At 43.7% G+C, this 27,691-nt stretch overlaps 1 protein-coding gene and 1 long non-coding RNA gene across 24 annotated transcripts in view; one reads left to right on the plus strand and one right to left on the minus strand.

Annotated features, from left to right (window-relative positions):
• The window catches only part of myo9ab (myosin IXAb), a 225,961-nt gene that overhangs the window by 78,616 nt on the left and 119,654 nt on the right, over positions 1–27,691 (plus strand). The window lies entirely within an intron of this gene.
• On the minus strand, positions 4,763–27,288 carry LOC110491875 (uncharacterized). Its single transcript, XR_002468918.3, has 3 exons — positions 27,169–27,288; positions 5,552–5,807; positions 4,763–5,211 (listed from the first exon to the last, which is right to left on the minus strand). It is a non-coding gene; the product is annotated as an uncharacterized LOC110491875 (long non-coding RNA).

Consider the following 27,691-nt stretch of genomic DNA (forward strand, 5'->3'; position numbering starts at 1 on the left):
GTGATTGGCTGCAACAGGAGCCTCTTTGTCGAGTTTGTGGTTTTCCAGCGGCCATTTTGTCTGCCACGAGTCACGACCCAAGAACACTGCTGCACATACAGTGGGGTCATGGTAGAATGTGCACACTCACCATGTGCTTCACATGTGGACCCAATGCTGCAAAGCAGGCCTCGGATCTGGTTAGTTAGGGATAAGGGGGCCGGTAGTCCTCAGGAAATCATAAATACATATTTTTATAAGACCTTATTCGAGTCTTCCGTTGAAAGAGAATAGAGAGAAATTTACCTTTTTTTATAATTTAAAAGGGCTTTGAACTTTGAATCTTGTGTTGGATAACAACAGAGTTATGAGCTAAGGCTTGTTCACCAGTTCTGATATCCTCCAGGCAAGTAATACGTCAGCGTGAACCAGTTACTAGGTGTAGATACTTGACATGGATGAATCTGAACACCTGTCCGGTTCTCAATTCCAATGTGGCAGTTCTTCTGTTTTTTTTTGTTTTCTACAGTATGCTTTTGTAGGCTGTCGGTCTCCTACTTCCTAGTCTATAAGCAGAAGATAACAGACCTTGAATAAATACCTTTGAAGTCGATAGTAATGACATGCAATTTTTTCTCTTAACCAGCTGAACATCCCAGTCTCTCTTTGATATGAGTAGCAGCGGTATCGAGTGGAGAATGTATCGCTCTGGTCGGAAGTTTCCCCAAGGTACAGATCTAGGATCAGCTTCCCCTCCACCAATCCTAATCTTAACCACCAGTGGGGGAAATGCAAAACTGATCCAAGATCAGCGTCTAGGGGCAACTTCCCCTCCCTATTCCAGGAGGTATCAATGGCTAACTGTGAATACTTTGAGGCCTGACATTCTTTGTCCCGCTGAGCTGGACCGGTGTCGAGCAGTTTGTGGTAAAAAAGGTCACCGACTTACAATCTGAGCCGTAGAAGCGGAACTACTAGACAGTTCTTCTGGCCGGCCTCCAGTATAGCCATGCCAATTACAGACCCGTTTGCCTCGGTCAGATTTTTTAAGTATTTTTTTTATTTTACCTTTATTTAAGGCAAGTCAGTTAAGAACAAATTCTTATTTTCAATGACGGCCTAGGAACAGTGGGTGAACTGCCTGTTCAGGGGCAGAACGACAGATTTGTACCTCAGGGATTTGAACTTGCAACCTTCCAGTTACTAGTCCAACGCTCTAACCACTAGGCTACCCTGCCGCACCAGATGCTCAGACGGGTCTAGTTAATCTAGCTGCTGGTGGTGCATTGTTGAAGTGGCTTGTCAAGTGGCCTGGGCTAACATTGAATTGTTTGCCCTGTGAGATTGCTTATCGGCCACTGCCATTGGTAGGTTGTGGGAGTTTGGGGAGAGAGGCAAGTGTTGCTCTGTTAGCTGGATGCTAGCAACTCGTTTTGCCCGGTGGCGCTTGCTATGGCTCCTCCTGTACTCGTCTTCTTATGTACCGTACACATGTACATAAGCATGTATCCAAGTTAAGATAAAGATGACTATCTGTGGGAATAATGGCTACTCTGGTTTCTAGGAAAAACGGAACAGAGATTCAGGCGTGCGCGCACACACGTTTGTATCCACGCATACATGCACAGATGAAGGCACACATACACTTCACTGCATATGTACACACACTGTGCCTTTTGATGTTGCCTTGACCTGACGCTTGCGCTTCTGCTGCGGAGGCAAAAAATCTGCTGCCATTTCACTCCTGAGAGAACAATACGCCTCTGGTCTTCATTCCAGCACATGGACACCCTGGTGAGAGCAGCCTGCCCTCCTCTCGCTCTCTTCCCTCATGTCCTGCCTTGCAGCGTATCCCCCCCCCCCCACGCACACACACGCGCGCATCACATTCTGTTACCGTGTAGTGTGGGTTAACTGCATCTCAGGTTGATGCCAAGTTAGTCATCTTTATCTTATCTGTGGGAATGCTGGCTACTCTGGTTTCCAGGAAAAACAGAACAAAGATACATATACACACACACACACACGTTTGTAACCATGGCCTGAATCTGTTTTACACCCTTGCTGTGGGTAACCCATAGCAGTAGACTAGAGACACTAACTCACTGTGATTGACATTGATTTTCCTTATCGGTGAAGGGCACCATAGCCTGCACTCCAAAAACAACTAAAACCGCAATCTCCAGTCTACTCTTCTCCACCAATGCACCATCGCCATGACCGACAGCATGACATCATTCCAGCAGTATCATCTAACAGCTCGCTTCACCCCAAATGTCCCAGTAATCATTACTTACCATAAAAAAAAACCTTTTAATGTGTCACCGTAGAGGCCAGCAACTGCAGCCGTGTGTAATCTGACCAGCGTTCAGAGCCCCAATGACAGAGGCATGACGGCACAGGGTGCATCAATATTGTGCTGACAGGAACACTGTGGGATGATGGGAAAGAAGTGTGGCTAGTGTCATACAATGTTTTTCTAATCAGTCAGGTGACTCAAACGAGAAATGTTTGCCACAGGCCCCAAATACCGCCCCTACACCTCTGCCTGTTTAATCGCCATCTCTTGAAGGAGAAAGACCCGTCTCTGAGACTAACTGTATGACATTTTGCAAGCATTCAATAGCATTCATTCCATCTATAGTTTCCTGTCCCTGATTATTTATAGGAGAATAAAAGTATATCCCGACATTGATTTGAGCCCTCCAAGATGGCACCGTTTGACTGAGAACTGCGCTGCAGACGTGGTATTGTTCCTATCATGTAGCCTGGCTCCGATTTTGAAGTTGCCCTCTATGCAGACAGCCGATAGACTATAGTAGGGATCCAGTATCAGTTAGCATTCGCTTAGCTCTCCTGGAAGGACTCCCCAGGGTGACAACCAGCTAATCTCTACTTCAGACAGACCCTACTTCATTCAGGAGGTCGAATCTAGTTGGGATCAGACCACGCTAATTGGTCAGGCTCGCCCTTGAAGGAAAGTGCTCAATTTACCCAACGCGGGGCAATCTCGTCATGCAAATCACCCGACGTTCCCAAGATTTACGCGTCTCGCTGCCTCATTTTTACATGGACCCTTGACTCGTCAAAACACCGTCGGGATCTATATGCCCCGCATCCTTCCAATGACACCCTAATGTTCCAAAGTTTTTTTTTGTTTTAAAGAAGAGGGAAAAAAATCTAAATGGCTGCCCAACTCTTTCTTCGTACTTTGTTGGCCAACCACAAACCCTTCCCAGTCTGAATAAGCTAACACACTGACCTTAGCTGTGGGCTGTGTGTCTGGGGGCTGATGGACTGAATCTGGGGTTCTTCCGCTGGGGCTCTAGGGGACAGATTGTAGCCTGCTTTGTTCTCGTGGTGTTCCAGCAGACGTGCCTGCCTACGGAGTAGTAATAGGCCTAATAGTATGGTGGTGGTGGTAGAAGCAACTGAGGCCACCGCCAGATATCACCTCTTAACCAGGCCCAGAGCGACGGACAGCCCTGTCTGCTGTGGCTCAGATGGATGGCTCCAGGTAGTGCCAGCCTCTGGTCTCTATCAATGGAGTTTGGGTGTAGAGAGTGTATGTGTGTGTGGGGGTCTGTGAGGTGCTGTTCCGACGCTTCTGAGCTTAAGATCAGAGATGGCCTTATCGCTTGAAATCCCATATAGCCAGGCATATGGATGCACTTACAGTAGACACCAGGCTTGTATCCGGCTGTATAGCTACGTTTGCTCTGACTCTGTACATTTATTAGCTAGCTAGCAACATGCAACCCTGCATCCCACTGCTGGCTTGCTTCTGATGGGAGACCAGATGCTGCTGGAAGTGGTATTGGAGGGCCAGTAGAAGGCACTCTTTCCTATGGTCTAAAATAAATATTCCGGTAATTGGGGACATTGCCCGGTGTAGGGTGTAGTCTGTGGGCTGGGACGTTAAACGGGTCTCCTGACTCTCTGTGGACACTAAAGATCCCATGGCACTTATCGTAAGAGTTGGGGTGTTCACCCTGGTGTCCTGGGTGAATTTCCAATTTGGCCCTCATACCATCATGGCCACCTAATTGTCCTAAGCTTCCAAATGGTTTATTCATCCCCCCTCTTCCCTGTAACTATTATCCAGGTCGTTGCTGTAAATGAGGATGTGTCCTCAGTCAACTTACCTGGTCAAATAAGGGTTAAAATAATAATAAAAACTAGCGATTAACGGCTTACACGACTTAGCCACAACTTGCTAAGAAAAGGCAATAAATAAAAAATATAAACGCAACATATTACAGTTACAGTTCCTTTAAGGAATTCAATCAATTGAAATACGTTCATTACAAGGAATTAAGATATACATCTGTTGCTCACTGGTACCTTACAATAAGGTAGGGGCGTGGATCAGAAAACAAGTATTTGGTGTGACCATTTGCCTCGTGCAGCGGGACACATCTGCTTCGCATAGAGTTGATCAGGTTGTTTGTGGCCTGGGAATGTTGTCCCACTCGTCTTCAATGGCTGTGCGATTGACATTCAATTCTCTGGCAACAGCTCTGGTGGACATTCCTGCAGTCATCACGCCAATTGCACGCTCCCTCAACTTTAGACATCTGTGGCATTGTGTCGTGTGACAAAACTACACATTTTAGAAGGGCCTTTTATTGTCCCCAGCACAAGGTGAACCTGTGTAATGATCATGTTGTTTAATCAGCTTCTAGATATGCCACACCTGTCAGGTGGATAGATTATCTTGGCAAAAGAGAAATGCTTACTAACAGGGACATAAACAAATTTGTGCACAACATTTGAGAGAAGATTTTTGTGCGTATTGAACATTTCTGTGATCTTTTTATTTCAGCTCATGAAACAAATGATAGATGAGGCAGATATGCATACAATCAGGGGTAAATAAAATATATAATAAATAAAAAGCAACATATGGAGAGAGTCATGTGAATAGAGGCACTGCAGATAGTGCTGATGACTGGTCCTTCCGAACCACGCATGAACAAGGGAATCTATATTCGGAGAGCCTGTTTCTGTCCTGCCCTTGACTTTGGTGCAGGGCATGTGATGTCCATAGCCTCTTCGTCGCAAAACTCCCCGATCTTCTCAAAAATATACGTTTGTCAAGCTGTGTCCAGTCCAGGCGGTGCTTCTACAGGCAGACCATCTATGATGTCAGCGTTGCGCAGCAGCTGAAACCTGGTCCCGACTGAGTCTGAACGCTTGGTGATGACGACACCAGGCTCCAGAGCATCGAAGCTGTAAAACAGGAAATAACAAAAAAGATTGAGAAGACATTACAACCTTACACAACATCAATTCACCTCCCAAGTATAGATTAGAAAAATAACCTCATACAATACAATGAAAATGATATTCAGTGCTAGTCCTGCTTGATCTATGGCAGCGGCATGAAGTCAGGTGTTGTTGCCAGCCATAGCTTTCTACCAGCACCGTACCATCCTCCAGTCCAACCAGCTGTGGGATGTTGACCCCTGGCACAGTGCTGTCCTTCACAACACCAGCAATCTCTGACAAAATGGCAGTCGTATTGGAGGTCAATTAAATAATCATAACATGTTGTTTATGCTTTACATACCAAGGTTTGTCATTGATTTCTTGTAGAGCTGCTTTTGTCACATGGCATCAGCAGCTTTCCACCAAGTGTTTTTGTCCTAGGTGGCGTCCTGATAATACTATTGCATTATCCTCTGCGTAGTCGTTGATGAAGGTCACGCTCCTCATGCTTTAGGTGTAACCTGTGCTTGCTTGGGCCAGCTCTCTTTTTGATGGGAGGAATTAGACCATTCTCCTTCTATGATTGGCGGAGGAGAGTCCAGTGTGTTCTACTGATGCTGAAAGACACACATTCCAGATGCAAATATTTTAGCATTATTATACAATAGATAGCCGTAATCACCGTCAGACACCTGGCTAACTTGATGGGTCGTCAGCCAGCTAGCTAAAAGTGAGCTTTAACTTGGGGTCTTTTGTTTAGACAAAAGTGTAGCTAAACAATGAACCATAATCCCAATCCATAAAATGCTAGCAATACAAACCGATTGTCATTGCTAGCTAAAGTTAACCAAATAGGGTCAATGTTAGCTAGTTAGCTAGCTAACATTAGGCTATAACTAGCGATGCGAAATGGCATTCCGAGAGAACATCATACACATAATGTTAGCTAGCGAGCCAGTCATCTCACGTCAGCTAGCTATCTAACAGTACGCTTTAACTTGCAATGAAAACAACTTTCTGACAAAATTAGAAACATATATAATATCTGAAACTGTATATATGGATGGATGTTTCACAGCAGACTTCAACCCCTTTCATTAAATAAGACGTCCTGTGAACGTTTCTGTTTTGTTTGTACAGATTGCTTGGCCCGTTGTGTCAAGTCACTCTGGTTCACACTGACCGTGTGCAATGCCATAATAATCATCTTAAACTTTAACCCCCACCCAAACTCTGACCATTTTACCAGCCCTGGCAGAGCTGGTTAGGCTGTTTTCATGTTATCCAGAGCGTTGGTGACTGCAACTGTGCTCCTGGCAGCGATTTAATTCTGCTTTTTTGCTGACATTTACTGACACCAGCCATATTCAACGGGTGTTCAGCGTTCGTAAATTCATCAGTTATTCTGCACTCTGGCACACTCAGATGTTTACAACTCTCCTGTGAAGTAGTGACCCGCAACATACGCCTAGTTTCCTAAAACGGGTCACATATTTCCTTCTATGTTGCCAGCTATTGTGGCAGACCCAAGGACTCTTAACAGGTTATTGTGTTTGTTATGCTAGCCTTTCTAGGATAGCTTTCATAACGTTGGACTAAGTACAGCAGGCGGTCTACCTGAGAGCTAGCGTTAGCATGTTTTTGTCTAATCATGAGCTCCTGTTAGCACATCTCTCTCCATAATCCATATCCCCAGCTCACTGCACGCCCTCCAATGGGCTCCCAACATCTGTTCCCTGGATTATACTCATCCCGCCTCTCTCCTATCTCTTGCTCTCTCTCTCTCACTCTCTTTTTCTGGAACATTCCCCTTTTCCCCCTCTCAGGAAATTGTACAGGATGCATGTACCTTAGCAGACAGCTACATGTACATGGTATACAAAGACGTTAGTATAGCTTCAACAGGAAAGACCATGTTCAATACGTATCATTGTCTCCTTTGGCTGTCCTCTGTCTCGTTGCTCTTCTACATGACAATTGAAGTCTGATTTCTGGACACTTAGCCATTTTGTGTAGCCTCACTTTAAACTAGGGCTTGCACAATTACCATATAACCGTGTAACCAACGGTTATTGATGAAGACCAAGAAAATAAAATAACGGGTGTCTTCGGAAACTATTCAGACCCCTTGGCTTTTTCCACATTTTGTTACGTTACAGCCTTATTCTAAAATTGATTAAATGAATACAAATCCTCAGCAATTTACACAATATCCCATAATGCCAAAGTGAAAACAACATGTTTTTAGACAATTTTGCAAATGTGATAAAATTAAAAAACTGATACCGTATTTACATAAGTATTCAGACCCTTTGCTATGAGACTTGAAATTGAGCTCAGGTGCTTCCTGTTTCCATTGATCATCCTTGAGATGTTTCTACAACTTGATTGGAGTCCACCTGTGGTAAATGAAATGGATTGGATATGATTTGGAAAGGCACACACCTGTCTATATAACGTCCCACAGATGACAGTGCATGTTGGAGCAAAAACCAAGCCAGGAGGTCGAAGTAATTGTCCGTAGAGCTCCGAGACAGGATTGTGTCAAGGCAGAGATCTGGGGAAGGCTACCAAAACATTTCTGCATCATTGAAGGTCCCCAAGAACACAGTAGCCTCCATCATTCTTAAATGTAAGAAGTTTGGAACCACCAAGACGCTTCCTAGAGCTGGCTGCCCGGCCAAACTGAGCAATTGGGAGAGAAGGGCGGGGAGGTGACCAAGAACCCGATGGTCACTAACAGAGCTCCAGAGTTCCTCTGTGGAGATGGTGCAGCACTCCACCAATCAGAGCCTGGACTTGAATCCGATCAAACATCACTGGAGAGACCTGAAAATACCTGAGCAGCAACGCTCCCCATCCAACCGGACAGAGCTTGAGAGGATCGGAGAGGATAGGATAAACTCCCCAAATACAAGCTTGTAGCGTCATACTCAAGGCTGTAATCGCTGCCGAAGGTGCTTCAACAAAGTACTGAGTAAAGTATCTGAATACTTATGTAAATGTGATATTTCAGCTTTAGATTTTTTTAAAATAAATAACAAAAAATGTTTAAACCTCTTTTTGCTTCGTCAATGTGTGTAGATTGAGGGGGAAAAAAAACATTTCAATAAATTTTTTAACAATGCTATAACTTAACAAAATGTGGAAAAAGTCAAGCGGTCTGAATACTTTCTGAAGGCACTGTATATGTCTATTAGCAGTGTTTCCCATCCCTCTCCTAGGGCCCCCCCAAACGTTTCACATTTTAGCTTTAACGCTAAACTGGCACACCTGATTTCAAATGATTTAAACTAATCACCAAGCCCTTTGGCTCATAATTACCTCAACTTTACAAAGCGCTTGTGGTGATTTATATAATTATTTCTAATTTTATTAACTTGTTTGTTTTGGGGACGGACAACTGACTGAGGACTGTATGGCGGGGCATTCGTGAGGTTGAGTCCGTTTCTGTGGTAACGGGGACTCTTAACAATGTGATTTGTTGCTCCTTGCTGAAATTGAGAATGTTCATTCAAATGATGTTAAAACTGATGTGGTGCTTGCAATGGAATGTATTTTTTGTTTGTCTTGTCAAGTGAGTCTAATCAACAAATCACAGCATATATTGATGTGTACATATATTGATTCTGCTTTTACTTCATACTTTGCTGCTGTGGGCAGAGCCGGAAGAAGAACTGTGACATCTCACTCCCTCATTTTTTTCAGTTTAAATGGAAATCAATGAACAAAGTAGACCCCCAGCTGCTATCGAATTAGTGTCTATTGGAGAGCCACCGCCCTTACGTTTACCTTTTTTTTTTCTCCATTGGTAAACGGCCCGAGTCTACGGGTACACTCGCAATGGCTGCCAGTCAACCCATTATGCCGTCGTTGATTTGAATGGGGACGCCCATGCTATTCGTTCTATTTCAATGGTTGCACACGCAGTCAGGAGCGCACATTTCTGTGTTTTTTTGTTGTTGTTGCTATTTGAACGGTTATTACGGTGAACTCTGTCATTTGGCTGGCCAATTACGGTCATCCAAAATGCCATGACCGTCACAGCCCTACTTTAAACTCAACCTTTTCATTTTGACTGGGCTATTATGTCCGGTGCGAAAAACTCTTATGTCGACAACACAGTGCACCACAAAAAAATAAAAAGATTGTCCTTGCTATCACTCAAGACATGCTATCTCGACATCACTCGTACTGTACACAGTTGTCTTGATTGTATAATGTACTGCCTGTACAGTATACACGCTCCTCCTTGTCAGTCTCTGCATGTGTTGTGCAACTGGCATGAATTAAACAAGCGCGTTATCCCAGTTGATTTCTCCCACGGCCGCTGCTGTGTTGTGTAATTATTCATGTGCGCGAGAACTGCTGCTCGGTGTGGGAGTTCAGTATCTCTAAAGATGTGGTGTGTATTAACACACTAGATGTGTGTTCTGTTCATTTCCATTTTCAGTAAAAGTCAGGCCTTGGCTTTGTTGCTATGCTCAGACTCATTTTATTCAGGGCTATGTTGTGTTCAGTACAGATTAGTTTAACTCAGACAAGTCACCTATCTTTGCACATAATACCACGTTATACCTAAGCAAGTTAAACATGTCTTCGTGTCATAGACTGCACAACTGCAGCACACCCACACACAAAGCCAGAATGAAATGGCCTAGCGCAGGAAATGTATTGTCTAAATGGGCTTGATTCAATCGGGGCCTGCTAACTTGGTGACCGGCCAATCAGATTTAGATGAGATTGAAGCCATTAGGCATTTTAATTGGAGGCCAGTTCCATCATGGGCTGAGCCAGTGAATCGGATCTGCACTCTGCAGCAGTGACCTCACCAACTTGATCCAGTTAGCCTAGCTAGCTATCATCTATCAAACTAATACCTTATCTAGTCAAGAAGAGTACACAAAACATTAGGAACACCTTCCTAATATTGAATTGCACCAGCGTTTCTGCTGCTCCAGAGTCCAATGGCGGCAAGCTTTCCACCACCCCTCCCGACGCTTGTGTGTGCGTCTGCTCGGCTATGGAAACCCATTTCATGAATCTCCCGACGAACAGTTATTGTGCTGACGTTGTAGTTAGGAACTCAGTTTAGAGTTTCGAAACCCGAGGACAGACAATTTTTTTATTTCTTTTAAAATCTTGTGTGGCCAACCACTTTGCGGCTGAGCTGTTGTTGCTCCTAGACGTTGCCACGTCATAATAACAGCACTTACAGTTGACCGGGGCAGCTCTAGCAGGGCAGAAATGTAACAAACTGACATGTTGGAAAGGTGGCATCCTATGACAGTGCCACGTTGAAAGTCACTGAGCTCATCAGTAAGGCCATTCTACTGCCTATGTATTACTATGGAGATTGCATGGCTGTGTGCTCGATTGTATACAACTGTCAGCATCGGGTGTGGCTGAAATAGCCGAATCCACTAATTTGACGGGGTGTCGACCTACTTTTGTAAAAAAAAAATCCATAACCGAACCGACTTCAAATAGGAAGTGTCATTTTGTTGCAAAGCTTTGTGATTGGTTCACTCGAGTGAGCCTTGCGCGTCAGTCACAGCACATAAGAGCGTAGTGCCTTACCGCTATGTTTTCACAGAGACGCGGGCAGAGTTTAAAAAAGAAAGAAAATACCACAATCATGACTAGCTCACTAGGTGGGTTTAACTGTACCACGATTTTTACTCCCCACACCTTTCAGATATAAAGAAAAGGCGGTATAAAGAATAAGGTATGGTAAAGGTTGCGGGGTTTCGTCGAGCTGTAACTGGTTCCATTCCATCTCCAGAAAGCACAAGAAAGAGGATTTCATACACTCACCATCTCCGATTTGTTTTCAAATGTTTCTGTGGTTAGAAGCCGAGAAGGTTTAGCCTTCCTGGTACAATATTTGGCTGAAAGATAATCTGAGAAATGAAGCTAATTGATTGCACCCAAATTTCATTGTTTAGCTTCAATTCTCAGTATCTGTTTCTAACTACGGAAACCATTTCGGGAACAATCTGAGATGGTGGGTGTCATGCCTTGCTGAAATTAAACGGAACGACCCTGGAGTCCAGTACAAATGCAGCTTCCTTACAAAATGTCTGCTTCCTCCCTTTGTGCCTCGATCGATAACAGTAACTGAGATCCTAATTACCGTGGCAGATATTGCAGCATTCAAACACGAGATGGCATCAGAAGGGCTACGTTGCCTCAGGTGGAGTACTGTAGATTCCAGAAATCCTTTGGATGCTATGGTGGATCTCGCAGCATCCTACACACTAGCTAGCGCAATAAAGGGCCACAGCAAGAGAGAGCAGAATAGCATTAGCTTAGCATAGCGTTAGTGTAGCCTCAGGCGGTAGTGCTGTTCCATAGATTCCATTAGCCTAGCTACGCTATCTCTGGTGGCTGTTCCCCCTCACAGTGAGACCCCCAGTTGGGATACAGCCTGCAGCAGACTTATTCCATCACTTCACTGTGACAGTAATTAAAGCTTTGATTCTCTCTCTACCTCCCTCCCCCCTACTCTTTCAGTTTTTTTTCTACTTTGTCGTTCTGCATGTCGCTCCCCTTGGAAAGAGATCAGTGTCATCTGTTGAAAAAAGATTGCTTTTGGTTAAAATTATGATTTACAGTACTGTTGCTAAATGGCACAGGGTTGCTTGGCAGGCATTTTGCTTGAGTGAACAAAATATCGTAGCTATGTTTTGACTTCTGATGTCAATTAGAAACAGTGGGCCGTCACCAACGATGTGAAATGAGAACGAATGGGGCTGGCACACATAATTATTGCTCCAGAAAGGTGTTTGATGTGCACACGCTATCTGAGCTAAAACATGTTGTCATATTGCCAGGTCGGTCAGATCAGTTAAGCCCAGCTAGACATGCTAGGATAGACATGGATTCATATTTCTGGCATCAGACACCGTCTGACGTAAAAGCGTCAACAGTGTTCTGAGTTCTGTGACGAGTGGCGTTGCACATATTTTCGCAATCCCCAATGTTTTTTTTTTTTTTGCGCAAGCGGATTCAGTGGGGATTATCCGGGTCATTGAAAAGACTTGTCAGTTCTTTCTCCCACATGGGGCTTTTGAATACAAATAAGATGTCACAATCTGAATCAACGTGTCTTTATTCACTATTCGTTGCTTGTAAAAAAAAACGTCTTTGTACGCGTTAGGGAAACCATCAGGTTGGAACAGGTCTCTAAAGAACTGCCCTTACCCAGCGCAAACACAAGGCCTCTCAAACGAAAGGCATTGGATTAGAGTCCAATTCACAGTCCGCAGCCTTTTTGAAACGAGGCCGTGTCGTGAACCACACAGGTGTGCTATTGAGATTCGCCCCTTTTCTGAATGGTTCGAGAGGGGGAAAATATAAAGCAGGGGAGTGTTTGGCTGAAGTTTGAACTTGCCCACGGCGTTATCTTTGCTCCACACACAGCCCTGGCCCAACAGGTGTTGCCATTCCAAGGAGGTGTCATATTAGAGGGAAGTGTGTGCGTCTGTGCACATGTCTGTGTGGGCTGTGTATACTACACGTGTGGGCTGTGTATACTACACGTGTACATCTGTGTGGACTGTGTATACTACACGTGTACGTCTGAGTAGCTCGAGTGGCTCACAGCTTGCTTACCCATCACCCATACTCCCATGTAGGGTGTATGCAGGGTAAGTCTCTCCCCCCTCCAAACCCTCTGTTGTAACTCTATCTCCCCCGTGTCAAACTCTCTCCCTCATATTCTCATAAATGAACAGTAGCCCGTGTTGCCCTCGTTCCCCTGGCAGTGAGTATGCCGCAGGTTGAGTTAGAATAGAACAACGTCCGCTGTAATAGGCCACCATGAATGAGCTGTAGCACGTACAGTCTGACTGTGTCTTCCCTTCCAGCAGCAGCAGCAGCAGAGAAGAGATCAAAGAGCCCTGTTACAGGGCCCGTTCCCTCTCCTCTCCTCTGTTTCTGTGTTGGCACAGTGCTACAGGGGCATGTGGGATAGGACTCGTACAAGCAAGGAGAAGGGGAGGGGGGGGATAGAGGGAGAGAAGGAGAGATATAAGGGATTGAGCCTTAATAAGAGAGATAAGGGGTGGAGCTCTGATGAGACGGTGGAAGGGGGGGTTCCAATTATAGGGGGTTGTTTTTAATGTAGTCCAATTCACTCTTATACAGTGCATTTGAAAAGTATTAAGACCCCTTGACTTTTTCCACATTTCGTTACGTTACAGCCTTATTCTAACACTTATTCTGTTTTTATTTTTTTAGTCCACACACAATACCCCATAATGACAAAGCAAAAACAGGTTTTTAGAAATGTTTGCTAACATATTAAAAACTGAAATATTACATTTACGTAACTATTCAGACCCTTTACTCAGTACTTTGTTGAAGCACCTTTGGTAGTGATTACAGTCCTCTTGGGTATGACACTACAAGCTTGGCACACCTGTATTTGGGGAGTTTCTCCCATTCGTCTCTGAAGATCCTCTCAAGCTCTGTCAAGTTGGATGGGGAGTGTCGAGGCACAGTTATTTTCAGGTTTCTTCTGAGATGTTTCTTCCATTTAAAAATGATGGAGGCCACTGTGTTCTTGAGGACCTTCAATGCTGCAGAAATGTTTTGGTACCTTTCCCCAGATCTGTGACTCGACACAATCCTGTCTCGGATTTCTACGGACAATTCCTTCAACCTCATGGCTTGGTTTTTGCTCTGACATACACTGTCAACTGTGGGACCTTATATAGACAGGTGTGTGCCTTTCCAAATCATGTCCAATCAATTGAATTTACCACAGGTGGACTCCAATCTAGTTTGAGAAACATTGGAAACAGTATTCACCTGAGCTCAATGTTGAGTGTCATAGCAAAGGGTCTGAATACTTGTGTAATTAAGGTATTTCTGTTTTTTTCATAAATGTGCACAACTGTTTAAAAATCTGTTTTCTTTGTCATTATGGGGTATTGTGTGTAGATTGATGAGGGAAAAAAATAATTGTATCATTTTTAGAAGGCTCTAACGTAACAAAATGTGGAAAAGCCCAGTGGTCTGAATACTTTCCGAATGCACTGGAAGTCCACTTTGTGACCAACTAGAACCTTGGCTTGCCTTTCCTTTCAGACTCGATGGCTTTTTGATAGACCCCTTTATCATGTTATTGTATACAAATAAGGAACCCCCCCCTCCTCGCCCCATCACCTCTCACCGTTTAACCCGCCCCAGCACCTTGTAAACAAAAAAGCTTGGAATGTCTTTGGAGGGTTGACTTTCATCGCTCCATAAAGCGCTTTAACAAGCCTAGTCTGTTTTTGTCTGTGCCTTTTCTACTTCCTAGTACTTTATCCTAGTGAACACAACCCATTCTTAAACACCGGGTCCCTCGCAATGTCTTTTCTGACCCCCGAGGCAGAGCAGTGTCAGTAATATCTCCTGTCACATTGGAGTCCTGCACATTCACTCACAGGATGCATCCCCTGTTTTGGGGCTAATGGCTATTCCGGACTAAGAGACGTATGCGTTTGATCACTGGCACTGGCACCCTGATCTATTTGGATCAGTAAATATTTTGGGTGGATCGATATATTATTATTGTTGCTCCTTAATTATTATTATTATTTGTTATTTTTCTATTTTTAAATGTTTTACTTCAGTTTTTTTTTGTAAATACTTACCACTTGTTTTTCTTAACTGCATTGATGGTTAAGGGTTTGAGTTTTAGTTAATTTAATTTTTTACAGGGACAGTGCACATTTAATCAACGTTTCAGTAAAAGTGCCAGTTTTAGCCAGCCGGCTAATTTTCAACCGCAGTCCCTGGGCAGGTCATTCAAAACAATTACAATATAGACAATCATTGAGCAGTGAGCACATGCAGAGCAACATAGGACAAGCAAGACGTAGCATACAGACAGAGCAACATAGGACAAGCAAGACGTAGCATACAGACAGAGCAACATAGGACAAGCAAGACGTAGCATACAGACAGAGCAACATAGGACAAGCAAGACGTAGCATACAGACAGAGCAACATAGGACAAGCAAGACGTAGCATACAGACAGAGCAACATAGGACAAGCAAGACGTAGCATACAGACAGAGCAACATAGGACAAGCAAGACGTAGCATACAGACAGAGCAACATAGGACAAGCAAGACGTAGCATACAGACAGAGCAACATAGAACAAAAAGCAGCAAGTAAGCAAGCATTTCACTGTAAGGCAAACCACCTGTTGTATTCAGCGCATGTGACAAATAAAATGTGAATTTATTTGGATTTGATATTTGGGCGTGGATCTATATTATTGTGTGTACTTGTATGGTTTGACCCTAATGTGTATTACAGGGATCCAGTTGTTTTTTTCAGCACAGCATTCTATTTTGCTCCTTTGTACCAATTCCCTCCTTGCCTGTGCAATTACAAATCCATGCGATTCTAAATACCCAGTTAGACGCTGTTTGTGGTGTGTGTGTGTGTGTGTGTGCATTTTTTTTTAGATTGACGCCGCGAGTGTGGTGTTAGGATCTGAGTGGGCTCTGTGTGTGTGTGTGTGTGTGTATGTTGGTTTTGGGATTACATGTGGTACGTGTTACAGTAGCCAGTCGTAATGTCACGTCGGAGCTGTGCACTGGTAGCCCTGATGTAAAATTAGGCTGCGCTGCTGAAACAAACGGAGCTGCACCCAGAGTATTGGTCCCTCCATAGAGAGTTGGAAAGAGACACGGAGAGAGGTAGACAGACGGAGACATTTCAGACAGAGATATTTCAGAAGGACACATTTCAGACAGACAGCTGGACACGTTTCTGACAGACAGACAGGAAATCCTGACTATTTACAGGAAGGGGGAAAAAAAGAGAGGAGAATGATGAAGGAAATCCGGTTTCTTCCTTCGCTCCCCAAACGTTTCTCTGTTTCCTCCTTCCCCGCTAGACGGAGATAAGACGACAAGAAGCCGAGGCCTCTTATTAAATCAACTTGAGTAAATCCACCATTCCAACCGCTCGCTAATTCAACTTCCATCTCTCTTCCCCAGCGGTTTGGGTAACACAATACCAAGCTATGGAGGAAAGAGATCGACCGATAACTCCTCCGCCTGCCATTTTGGCTTTAGCCATGTGACCGTTGCTAAGTGAGTTAATGGAAATCAGACTTCCTGTTAAAAGTATAGGTTATTTATACGTAGGTTCGGAAACAGACAAAGTGGAGGTATTAGTGTAATGCCAATAAATCTGGCCAGTCTCGTAAACTTAAACTCTCCTGTTATTGAGTGAGCTCACCTTTTAGAGAAAGATATTCTATACATAAACACAAGTATGTGGGCACCCATTCAAATGAGTGGATTTGGCTATTTCAGACACACCCGTTGCTGACAGGTTTATAAAATCGAGCACACACAGATCGAGCAATCTCCATAGACACTAATTTGCAGTAGAATGGCCTTACTGAATAGCTCAGTGACTGTCAACGTGGCACCGTCATAGGATGCCACCTTTCCAATAAGTCAGTTTGTCGATTTTTCTTCCCTGTTAGAGCTGCCTCGGTCAATTGTGAGTGCTATTATTGTGGGAAACGTCTCGGAGCAACAACGGCTCAGCCGCGAAGTGGTAGGCCACACATGCTCACAGAACGGGACCGCTAAAGTGTTGAAGCGCGTAAAAATCGCCTGTCCTCGGTTGTAACACTCACTACCAAGTTCCAAATTGCCTCTGAAAGCAACGTCAGCACAATAACTGTTTGTTGGGTGCTTCAGAAAATTGGTTTCCATGGCCGAGCAGCCGCATGCATGCCTAAGATCACTGTGCACAATGCCAAGCGTCGCATGGGGTGGTGTGGACTCTGGAGCCGTGGAAACGCTTTCTCTGGAGTGATGAATCACGCTTCACCATCTGGCAGTCAGACGGACGAATCTGGGTATGGCGGATACCAGGAGAACGCTACCTGCCCCAAAGTATAGTGCCAACTGTAAAGTTTGGTGGAGGAGGAATAATGGTCTGGGGCTGTTTTTCACGATTAGTTATTAATGCCCATGATTTTGGAATGAGATGGTCGACGAGCAGGTGGCCACATACTTTTGGTCATGTAGTGTAATTCCTTCTGAATCAATAAATAAATTGCCAAACTCACAGCCCTGGTTAGTAATAGTATGCCATCTCCAAATCGCCACACTTCCATCCCTGGATATTAAGGATGCATGGCGGAACACCACACCTCAGGTTAACGCTGTGGACTCAACATATGCTTAACCCTATGGGGCCTATTGAAACAGTGTTTCGTAACCCATTCCCTATTGAACATCACATTACATTTTGTAATTTCAGTCATTTTATTCAGGATTTATCCTAATAATATACCTTTTGGGGTGATTTCTTCACGTTACCAATTTGTCTCTTGGTGTAAAGTCCCTCGATGCTACCTGCTACTTCATAGTCATAACCAACACAAACACAGCTACACCTACCCAAGCTAGCATCTACCTTTCATCACTCAACCGCATCAGGTATTGTATCAATGTTTGTTACATTCCTGGCCCATGTAAAAACCACTGTTTGCTGTGTTGACGCAGACAAGCCAAGGCTCTCTACAATGAAAGCTGGTGTTATGGTCTATTCTGCATTCCAAATGGCACCTTTTCCCCTATATAGTGTACTACTTTTGACCAGGTTGTGTGTTTCAGGGAATAGGGTGCCGTTTGAGACACACACTGCAACTTCTATTGTAATCAGATGGTGTTTTTGTTCTTTTGGGGCCGTCTGAGTTCAGATCAGTCCGGCTGCAGGTATCAGTGCCTGGTCTGCTGGACTGACTTTGGCCCCTCTTTCACATCCAGAATAAGCAGTTTTCCAGAGAGCTCTCTTCCTCTTTCTCTCTTTCTTTCCTGCTCTCTCCCTCTTTCTCTCACTCACACACTGTGACACAGTATGCATGTCACGCAACACAAATTCTGACCCGTAACTTTTCTGGCTCTTCTTTTTCACATTACCAACTCTCTCACACAGACACGTGCTAGAGCGCACACACTTGAATTCGCAAATCTTTTAGCAATTCATAAATCGCTCTGAGCCTCTCTCCTCGCATATGTAAATGCGTGTGCGTGCACACACACCGCTGACTTGGCTTCAGTAGATCTGCTGGTGGAATGTTCTTCACAAGCTAAGGTTAGAACCACTGCGCCGTCTTACCATCAGCAGCGTAGCTTTGGGTAATTAAATCACCATTTACCATTCCTTTAGTGCTATTTTAGGCGGGAATTTATGCATTTGTGTTTCCCACCTTACATTTCAAAGCATTTATGCACAACCCTATATATTTACACACACACACACTATTTATTTATTTATTTATTAATTAATTTATTTATTCATACATACATACATACATACATACAGTGGGGCAAAAAAGTATTTAGTCAGCCACAATTTGTGCAAGTTCTCCCACTTAAAAAGATGAGAGAGGCCTGTAATTTTCATCATAGGTACACTTCAACTATGACAGACAAAATGAGAAAAAATATCCAGAAAATCACATTGTAGGATTTTGAATGCATTTATTTGCAAATTATGGTGGAAAATAAGTGTTTGGTCAATAACAAAAGTTTATCTCAATACTTTGTTATATACCCTTTGTTGGCAATGACAGAGGTGAAGACTTACAGAAAACGTTTGACAAGGTTTTCACACACTGTTGCTGGTATTTTGGCCCATTCCTCCATGCAGATCTCCTCTAGAGTAGTGATGTTTTGGGGCTGTTGCTGGGCAACACGGACTTTCAACTCTCTCCAAAGATTTTCTACGGGGTTGAGATCTGGAGACTGGTTAGGCCACTCCAGGACCTTGAAATGCTTCTTACGAAGCCACTCCTTCGTTGCCCGGGCGGTGTGTTTGGGATCATTGTCATGCTGAAAGACCCAGCCACGTTTCATCTTCAATGCCCTTGCTGATGGTAGGCTTTGTTACTTTGGTCCCAGCTCTCTGCAGGTCATTCACTAGGTCCCCCCCGTGTAGTTCTGGGATTTTTGCTCACCACTCTTGTGATCATTTTGACCCCACGGGGTGAGATCTTGCGTGGAGCCCCAGATCGAGGGAGTTTATCAGTGGTCTTGTATGTCTTCCATTTCCTAATATTTGCTCCCACAGTTCATTTATTCAAACCAAGCTGCTTACTTATTTCAGATTCAGTCTTCACAGCCTGGTGCAGGTCTACAATTTTGTTTCTGGTGTCCTTTGACAGCTCTTTGGTCTTGGCCATAGTGGAGTTTGGAGTGTGACTGTTTGAGGTTGTGGACAGGTGTCTTTTATACTGATAACAAGTTAAAACAGGTGCCATTAATACAGGTAACGAGTGGAGGACAGAGGAGCCTCTTAAAGAAAAAGTTACAGGTCTGTGAGAGCCAGAAATCTTGCTTGTTTATAGGGGACCAAATACTTATTTTCCACCATAATTTGCAAATAAATTCATAAAAAATCCTACAATGTGATTTTCTGGATTTTTTTTCTTCTCATTTTGTCTGTCATGGTTGAAGTGTACCAATGATGAAAATTACAGGCCTCTCTCATCTTTAAGTGGGAGAACTTGCACAATTGGTGGCTGACTAAATACTTTTTTGTCCCACTGTATATATTTATTTATATATATTTATTTATTTATATAGAGCGAGAGAATGGCAAGAGTGTGCAAAGCTGTCATCAAGGCAAAGGTTGGCTACTTTGAAGAATCTGAAATATATTTTGATTTGTTTAACACTTTTTTTTTTGGTTACGACATGATTCCATGTGTTATTTCATAGTTTTGATGTCTTCACTATTATTCTACAATGTAGAACATAGTAATAATAAAGAAAAATAGGTGTCCAAACTTTTGACTGGTACTGTGTGTGTGTATAAATCTATGTTTTAATTTAAAGTATGCAACTTTTTAAAACCAAGATAAATCCCTATAGAGCTCTCTAGTAAGTTGAAATGGGTGAGGAATGACTTGGAGTACCGTGCCAATTGTAAAACTTCTAGGTCATGATAAGACTTCAGAGGGAACCATTTAGGGAGCTTTGGATTTGAGGTGTGGACTTCAGGAAATAGGTGCAGGGCTCTCAAATGGCAACTCTTCCTTTTATATAGAGTAATGATGCACTATGTAGGGAATAGAATGCCATGTGGTACACAGCCCAGGTCCGTTAATGTAGATATAGCCCTATACAGTATGCTGTATGGAGGCTAGCCAGAACTGCTGAAACAGAAAAGTATTGCATAAAATCAAATTCTATTAAAAGCAAATGATGCTGTGACTTGTAGCACCATATTTATTATAGAATCATGAACTGGAATGATGGTTAGATATAGGATAAGGAACAATGGGAAAACGTATGCATATGGCAAATCAATTCAAACTTTATTTGTCGCATGCGCCGAATACAACACGTGAAATGCTTACTGACGAGCCCTTAACCAATAGTGCAGTTCAAGAAAGGGTTAAGAATTGTTTTACCAATAAAACTAATGTAAACAAAACAAAAAGATAAAAAGTAACAAAGTAAAATAACAATAGCGAGACTATATACATGGGGTACCGGTACAGGTGAGTTGAGGTAATTTGTACATGTAGGAAGGGGTGGAGTGACGATGCATAGATAATAAGTAGCAGCAGTGTAAAAACAAAGGGGGGGGGGGGGGGGGGTGTCAATGTACATAGTACGGTGGCCATTGATTAATTGTTCAGCAGTCTTATGGCTTGAGGGTAGAAGCTGTTAAGAAGCCTTTTGGTCCTAGACTTGGCGCTCCGGTACCGCTTGCCGTGCGGTAGCAGAGAAAACAGTCTAAGACTTGGGTGACTTTAGTCTCTGATAATTTTTTGGGCTTTCCTCTGACACCGCCTAGTATATAGGTCCTGGATGGCAGGAAGCTTGGCCCCAGTGATGTACTGGGCTATACGTACTACCCTCTCTAGCGCCTTACGGTCAGATGCTGAGCAGTTACCATACCAGGCAGTGATGCAACCGGTCAGGATGCTCTCTATGGTGCAGCTGTATAACTTTTTGAGGATCTGAGGACCCATGCCAAATCTTTTCAGTCTCCTGAGGGGGAATAGGCTTTGTCATGCCCTCTTCACGACTGTCTTGGTGTGTTTGGACCATGATAGTTGTTGGTGATGTGGACACCAAGGAACTTGATGCTCTCAACCCGCTCCACTACAGCCTCGTCGATGTTAATGGGGGCCCGGTCTCTGACCTCCTCCCAAAGGCTGTCTCATCATTGTCTGTGATCAGTCCTACCACTGTTGTGTCGTCAGCAAACTTAATGATGGTGTTGGAGTCATGTTGGCCACACAGTTGTGGGTGAACAGGGAGTACAGAAGGGGGCTGAACACACACCCCTGAGGGGCCCCCGTGTTGAGGATCAACGTAGTAGATATGTTGTTGCCTACCCATACCACCTGGGTGCAGCCCATCAGGGAGTCCAGGATCCAGTTGCAGAGGGAGGTGTTTAGTCCTAGGGTCCATAGCTTAGTGATGAGCTTTGTGGGCACTATGGTGTTGAACGCTGAGCTGTAGTCAATGAACAACATTCTCGCGTAGGTGTTCCTTTTGTCCAGGTGGGAAATGGCAGCGTGGCGTGTGATTGAGATTGCGTCATCTGTTGGGGCGGTATGCAAATGTTTTTTTAATATATTTTTTTTAACCTTTATTTACCTAGGCAAGTCAGTTAAGACTGGTGTAGTAGGATCCAATCTTAATCCTGTATTGACGCTTTGCTTGTTTGATTGTTCGTCTGATGGCATAGCGGGATTTCTTATAAGCGTCCGGATTAGTGTCCCGCTCCTTGAAAGCGGCAGCTCTAGCCTTTAGCTCAGTGCGGATGTTGCCTGTAATCCATGGCTTCTGGTTATGATATGTACGTACGGTCACTGTGGGGATGACGTCGTCGATGCACTTATTGATAAAGCCGATGACTGAGGTGGTATACTCCTCAATGCCATTGAATGAATCCCGGAACATATTCCAGTCTGCTAGCAAAACAGTGATGTAGCGTAGCATTTGACCACTTCTGTATTGAGTGAGTCACTGGTACTTCCTGCTTTAGTTTTTGGTTGTCAGCAGGAATCCGGAGGATAGAATTATGGTCAGATTTGCCAAATGGAGGGCGAGGGAGAGCTTTGTATGCATCTCTGTGTTTGTAGTAAAGGTGGTCTAGAGTATTTTTTTTCTCTCTGGTTGCACATGTGACATGCTGGTAGAAATGAGGTCAAAGGGATTTAAGTTTGCCTGCATTAAAGTCCCCGGCCACTAGGAGCGTCGCATCTGGATGAGCATTTTCTTGTTTGCTTATGGCCTTATACACAAACACATGCTTACGCACGCACTGGTACCAACATGAACTAAGAGGGATGTTTAACAGCGTAACAGTGCAACTTCAACCATAAATGAGTTACTTATTTTACTGTATGTCGTGTTCTGTTATTTAACCCATCAATGTGAAGAATTCCATTGCACGAGGCCAGTCACGTTACTGAACACACACTACAGACTCCGTCTGCATGGCAACAGTCTTGCCAGCCCCGATGTCGTGAAGCCATCAGGGCCCGTAATGAGATTAGGCATAATCTCATCGATTTAAACTGTATTATGATTTATGGGCCTTTGTGTGTTTATGTTGGTATTTGGGGATTGTGTGTGTGTTATATGTGTTTCTCTCTGTGTGTGTGTGTGTCTCTCTCTCTCTCTCTCTGTCTCTCTGTCTCTCTGTCTCTCTCTCTGTGTGTGTGTCTATCTGTGTGTGCTCTGGCACTTACGTGTGTTTGACGCCTCTGTCATACAGTACACACACGCACACGGGAAAGAGGCCCCGTGTTCAACAGCAGAGAGTCTCTCAGGATTAACACTTCAAAATAGTGAAGTAGTCTCTTCCCAACAGGCATTGGGCACGTGAAATAGTTCACTAGATTATTAACGTTCTGTGTCAGTCACACTTAGTAACTTGACCCGTTATTCTTTCTGTGATTAGACAGAGGCATCACACACACACACGGCGTGTAGCCTGATTCGTGATTAGAACCAGAGCGGTAAGCCTAACACTAGGCTAACCGCTAACTGCTAGCCCCACTGATGATCTGTAAAGGAACTCATGACTGCAGTCAGGGCTATTCTGTACTTATGTCTGGAACAGCACACACAAACCACCCTTCCACACTCTCCCAACTTGGCACACGGCCACAGCCCCTCAGTTCCTGTCAGAGCCAGTTGGGTAATTAACTTTTCATCAGGTGGAGTTAAACCCAGTCTACAGCCCTGTAGCCCCCCCCCCCCCCCCCCCCCCCCTCCCTCTGTCTTCATACTGCAGGCTGACGCTGACAGTCAGAGTGGCTGATGTTGAAAAGAGGCTGTCCGGAGCATTTTATTGGAGCCCCGCAGCGCACAACCCTTTCTGAGCCCAATGGGATCCAGATGTGGCTTTTCAAGCCTGGTGACAATCACAATTTGGGGGCGGGGGGGGGTGCGGGAGATTCAGGAGTCACTGCCAGACACACACATCCGTGTGTGAGTGGGCGCACACGTTCACATTTAGACAGACACACATAGATACTTTAACATGTGCAACACCAATATACACTGACACAGGCACACAGAAATTCCAACACACAAACATGCAAGCGCACACACATACTCACAGGAGAGAAAACACTGAAACACACCCACCCATTCATTACAGTGTAGATCTAGTGTGCCCATATGCATTACATACTAGATTGTGTCAGATTAAGTGTTTGCGATACAAACATGTAGAATTTAGAATGCTGAAGTGATTAATAAGAGGTATTTCAGATCATGTCTTCGCATGGTCTCCGAAACAGGACACTGTTCACTGGTGTCCTAGCTAGCTAGCTACTTCCCTCGCCGTAACGTAACAGGACTGCGTGAAAGCAGTGCTCGGCAGGCCGGGACGAAGGACACTGCACCGGTGTTCTAGCTAGCTCTTTCCCTCGCCATAACGTTAACAGAAGTCCAGACTCTCGTGGTGGCTACCCCATAGTTTATGCTAAGGTAGCCACGCAGAGCGACATACCTATCAATATCACGTCATTCGTCACTATGGGCTGACGGAACGTTGTAACAATGGACCCCATGCGAATTGGGCAGCCCGTGATAATTGGATAGCCACCCATGCAGAGACATGGTTTTAATGAGTTCATCTGACTCTGGGTAAGTAGTAACGGGGCTTGATTGCCAAAATCTCTCACTATCCCTTTATTACATTTTTTTGTAGCGGCGGCAACGATTTAGCAGTGACTGCCTGCCGCCGCTAAATTAATGTAGGAGAAATACTATTTCATAACACTCTGCCTACATCACATTGAGCCCTGAGGGTCCCTCTTTCAGACACAGCGTGTTAGCCGCTGTCTCTGTCTGTATTCCAAATGGCACCCTATTCCCTTAATAGTGTACTACTTTTGACCAGTTTTCATAGGACTGTGGTCAAAAGTAGGGCACTATATAGATAATAGGGTGCCATTTGGGATGCACACTGTGTACGAGCCCTAATCAGCGATGGCATTTCACACAAAGGTAATGCTGTGGGATTTTCTAAACAAGTCTGAGTGGAGGTGATGGCTCAGAGCCATTATAATTCTCTCCCACAGCAGGCTTTGATCCAGGATGACATGTTTTCTATGTGGGAGAGTTTCAGAAAAGCAAACTCGTCCTTTAAAAGTTGCAGCATACTGCGGCGCAGATTGCATGGTGCCGCAGAATTCTATTGCACGTTATTTAAGTGTGAACCACTGGTACCATTTAATAGTAGTTAGTGCTAGTTTGACCACCAGAGGGCATCTTTGAGAAGCATTTAATAGCCTTCAATCGTGGCTGTACTAGAGAATTTGAAATCTTTTTTTGTAAGTTAATTATTTTGATTAATATTATGGTGCTTCTATTCCAAGAAAAACGAAAATCCTCTGGGTTTCCGTTAGGATGGAACAGAAAATATGGCACTATACAATGTGGCGGTCGGGAGTACAGTACTGGGGTATTTAGCTAAAGAATCCCCATGTCGTGCAGGCACGTGGGAGACCAGGGTTCAATTCCCCGATGGAGAGGAAGGAGTAGGCTGTCCTTGTTAATAAGAATTTGTTCTTAACTGACTTGCCTAGTTAAATAAAGGTCACACTAAGAGCAAAACATTTCCACACCCTAATTTTCTAATTCTAGTCTAACCAATACCCAAATGGAGATTCCGTGAAAATAAAAATCTCATTGATTTATCAAGACCAGTCCCCAAGCTTGTCTCAGAGCAGTGCGAAATGGTGCAAAATAGTTGTAGGCTATTGCTTCAATATGCTCTTTAAATAAATAAGACCTACACCACTTTTAACAGCACATTACTCAACACTAGTGAGACTCAAGTCGCCTACAGTTTATTGAAGAAGAAAAAATCACGTGACTCTCCGCCAATAATTACATATTGAGGATTGGAGGATATTTCTGTAATTCAGTGATATTTATTCCCATAGTATTTTGTTATGGATCCATAACTAAATTAACATCGGCATTTTGAAAGCGTTTTAATCATTATTTTATTAACAAACGCATAAAGATGCTATTATTAGTTACATTGTTTTAGTTTGAACGTGCAGACTGCCACTAAGAACAGAACAGTGGGAGCGTTTCCCTAGTTAGCTCCGTTATTAGTGCAATGCCCCTTAAAGTGCTGCCAGTGTGGCGGGGTGGGGGTCAACCCCCCCAATCAAATAAAAACATTAGTGTAACAACAGTTTTGGTAAGTAATACTGATGTTGTGCACAATTATCCATTTCTATTTAGGTTTATGTCGCCCATTCATTGTCAGTTAGAGACACAGTAGGACCCAAAATCAGAATCAGTGCTCGTACTAAACCACAAATGACCTCTAAATCCCACAACATAATCGCAAAACTTTTAGTGGAGCAACCACTGTACATCACACTAGATGCATATTCTGTAGTCATCGCTGATGTCATATGTCCAGTAGCTAACTTGAATCTCCCGCAAATAAGAGTAAATGGCCATTGGGAGAGCAACGCAAACACACACACACACACACACACGCTATAACAAGAGAGTGGGGAGGGGGTGAAAAAGTAGGCCCTGTCATTTTCATAGGCTACTGTAAAAGTGATGTTAATACTATCACACAATGAGTGTGTAATGCAAATGAATGTGCTGCACAAATGAATGTCCTTCCCCTACATTCAGGCGGAGATCCGTCCCAAGTTGTCTTGCCTAGCCAAGGTACTAAAATTATTGCACTGACTGTTGACCAATAGGTTTGAAGCTTATTTCCTGCAATTCCATACATTTTGTCATAGGGTGCAAACAAAATGTTGTGGTTTGTAAACTAATTTCCTTGCAATTCTATAGGCTGAGAAACCTGAATTTAAAAAAATGTTGACATGGGCTAGTTGATCTGGACATTTCTGACAAGTTAGAAATAGCTCTCTAACATTACCAGAGGAAATTATGATGCACTACCCAATTTACAAATTGCACCTTGTGCAGTCTACTATTAAAACTTTCAAGAGTAAGTTTAAAGCCAGACTGAGTTCCCTCCTACTGACCCCTCTCACAGTTTGGGAATCACTGCTCTAACTCACTATCACATGTCTGATGGGCTACACACTCACTCATTGGATGGCTCGAACGGGTACCCGCCTATAAATATCTGGGCGTTTGGAATGATAAATATCTGTGCGTTTGGAATTGATAAAGATCTAACGTTTTATAGAAAACATACCGATGAGCTAGTTAAAAAGCTAAGAATTTAAAGTAGGCTTCTTTTTTTAGAAATAGATTTAGCCTCTCCCTGAACAGCAGGAAGCAGATTGTGCAGTCAACTTTCCTGCCAGTTCTTGACTATGGTGACGGCTTTTACCAGAATGTAGCAATAAGATAACTACCAAGACAGCTATAAATACATTACATCAGGTTACATTACATCTTAAACCATTGGATGCCGTCTACCGTAGCGCCCACAGTTTTAATACTCACTACTGCATCCTGTATCAGAATGTAGATCACTTCATTACTCCCTTCTTGTTTACAAAGCTCTGCTCCACAAGCTTTCAACATACCTCACTTCCCTGTTCAAATATACAAATATGAGATAGCAAATCCGTTTGCAGGGTTGGTTAACCCTTGAGGTCCTGCTCGTCTCCACAAAGTTTGGTAAATCCGCCTATAGTTTTTAACGCACCGCAGTTAGGGAATACCATAAAAAACAAATTACACCTGGATTTCCTGGTGCTGATAGGGCAGTTTACTGAAGTGTGCAATTGTTTCAATTGACTCTTATAACTTGTTGTAATAACCTGATGTAATGTATTTATAGCTGTCTTGGTAGTTACCTTTTTGTTGTATGTGTTGATGGAATTTTTGTCCTCAGGGCACCATTGTAAATGAGACGCTGGTCTCAATTGGGCTTCCCCGAGTAAATAAATAATAAATGATAACCGAGTGAAAGTTTGTCTTGTCGTTTTAGTATTCTACACACGGTATTGGTCCAACATTCAAA

This window comes from Oncorhynchus mykiss, chromosome 2 (assembly GCF_057628025.1).
Source record: "Oncorhynchus mykiss isolate SJ-2025 chromosome 2, ASM5762802v1, whole genome shotgun sequence".
Lineage (NCBI taxonomy): Eukaryota > Metazoa > Chordata > Actinopteri > Salmoniformes > Salmonidae > Oncorhynchus > Oncorhynchus mykiss.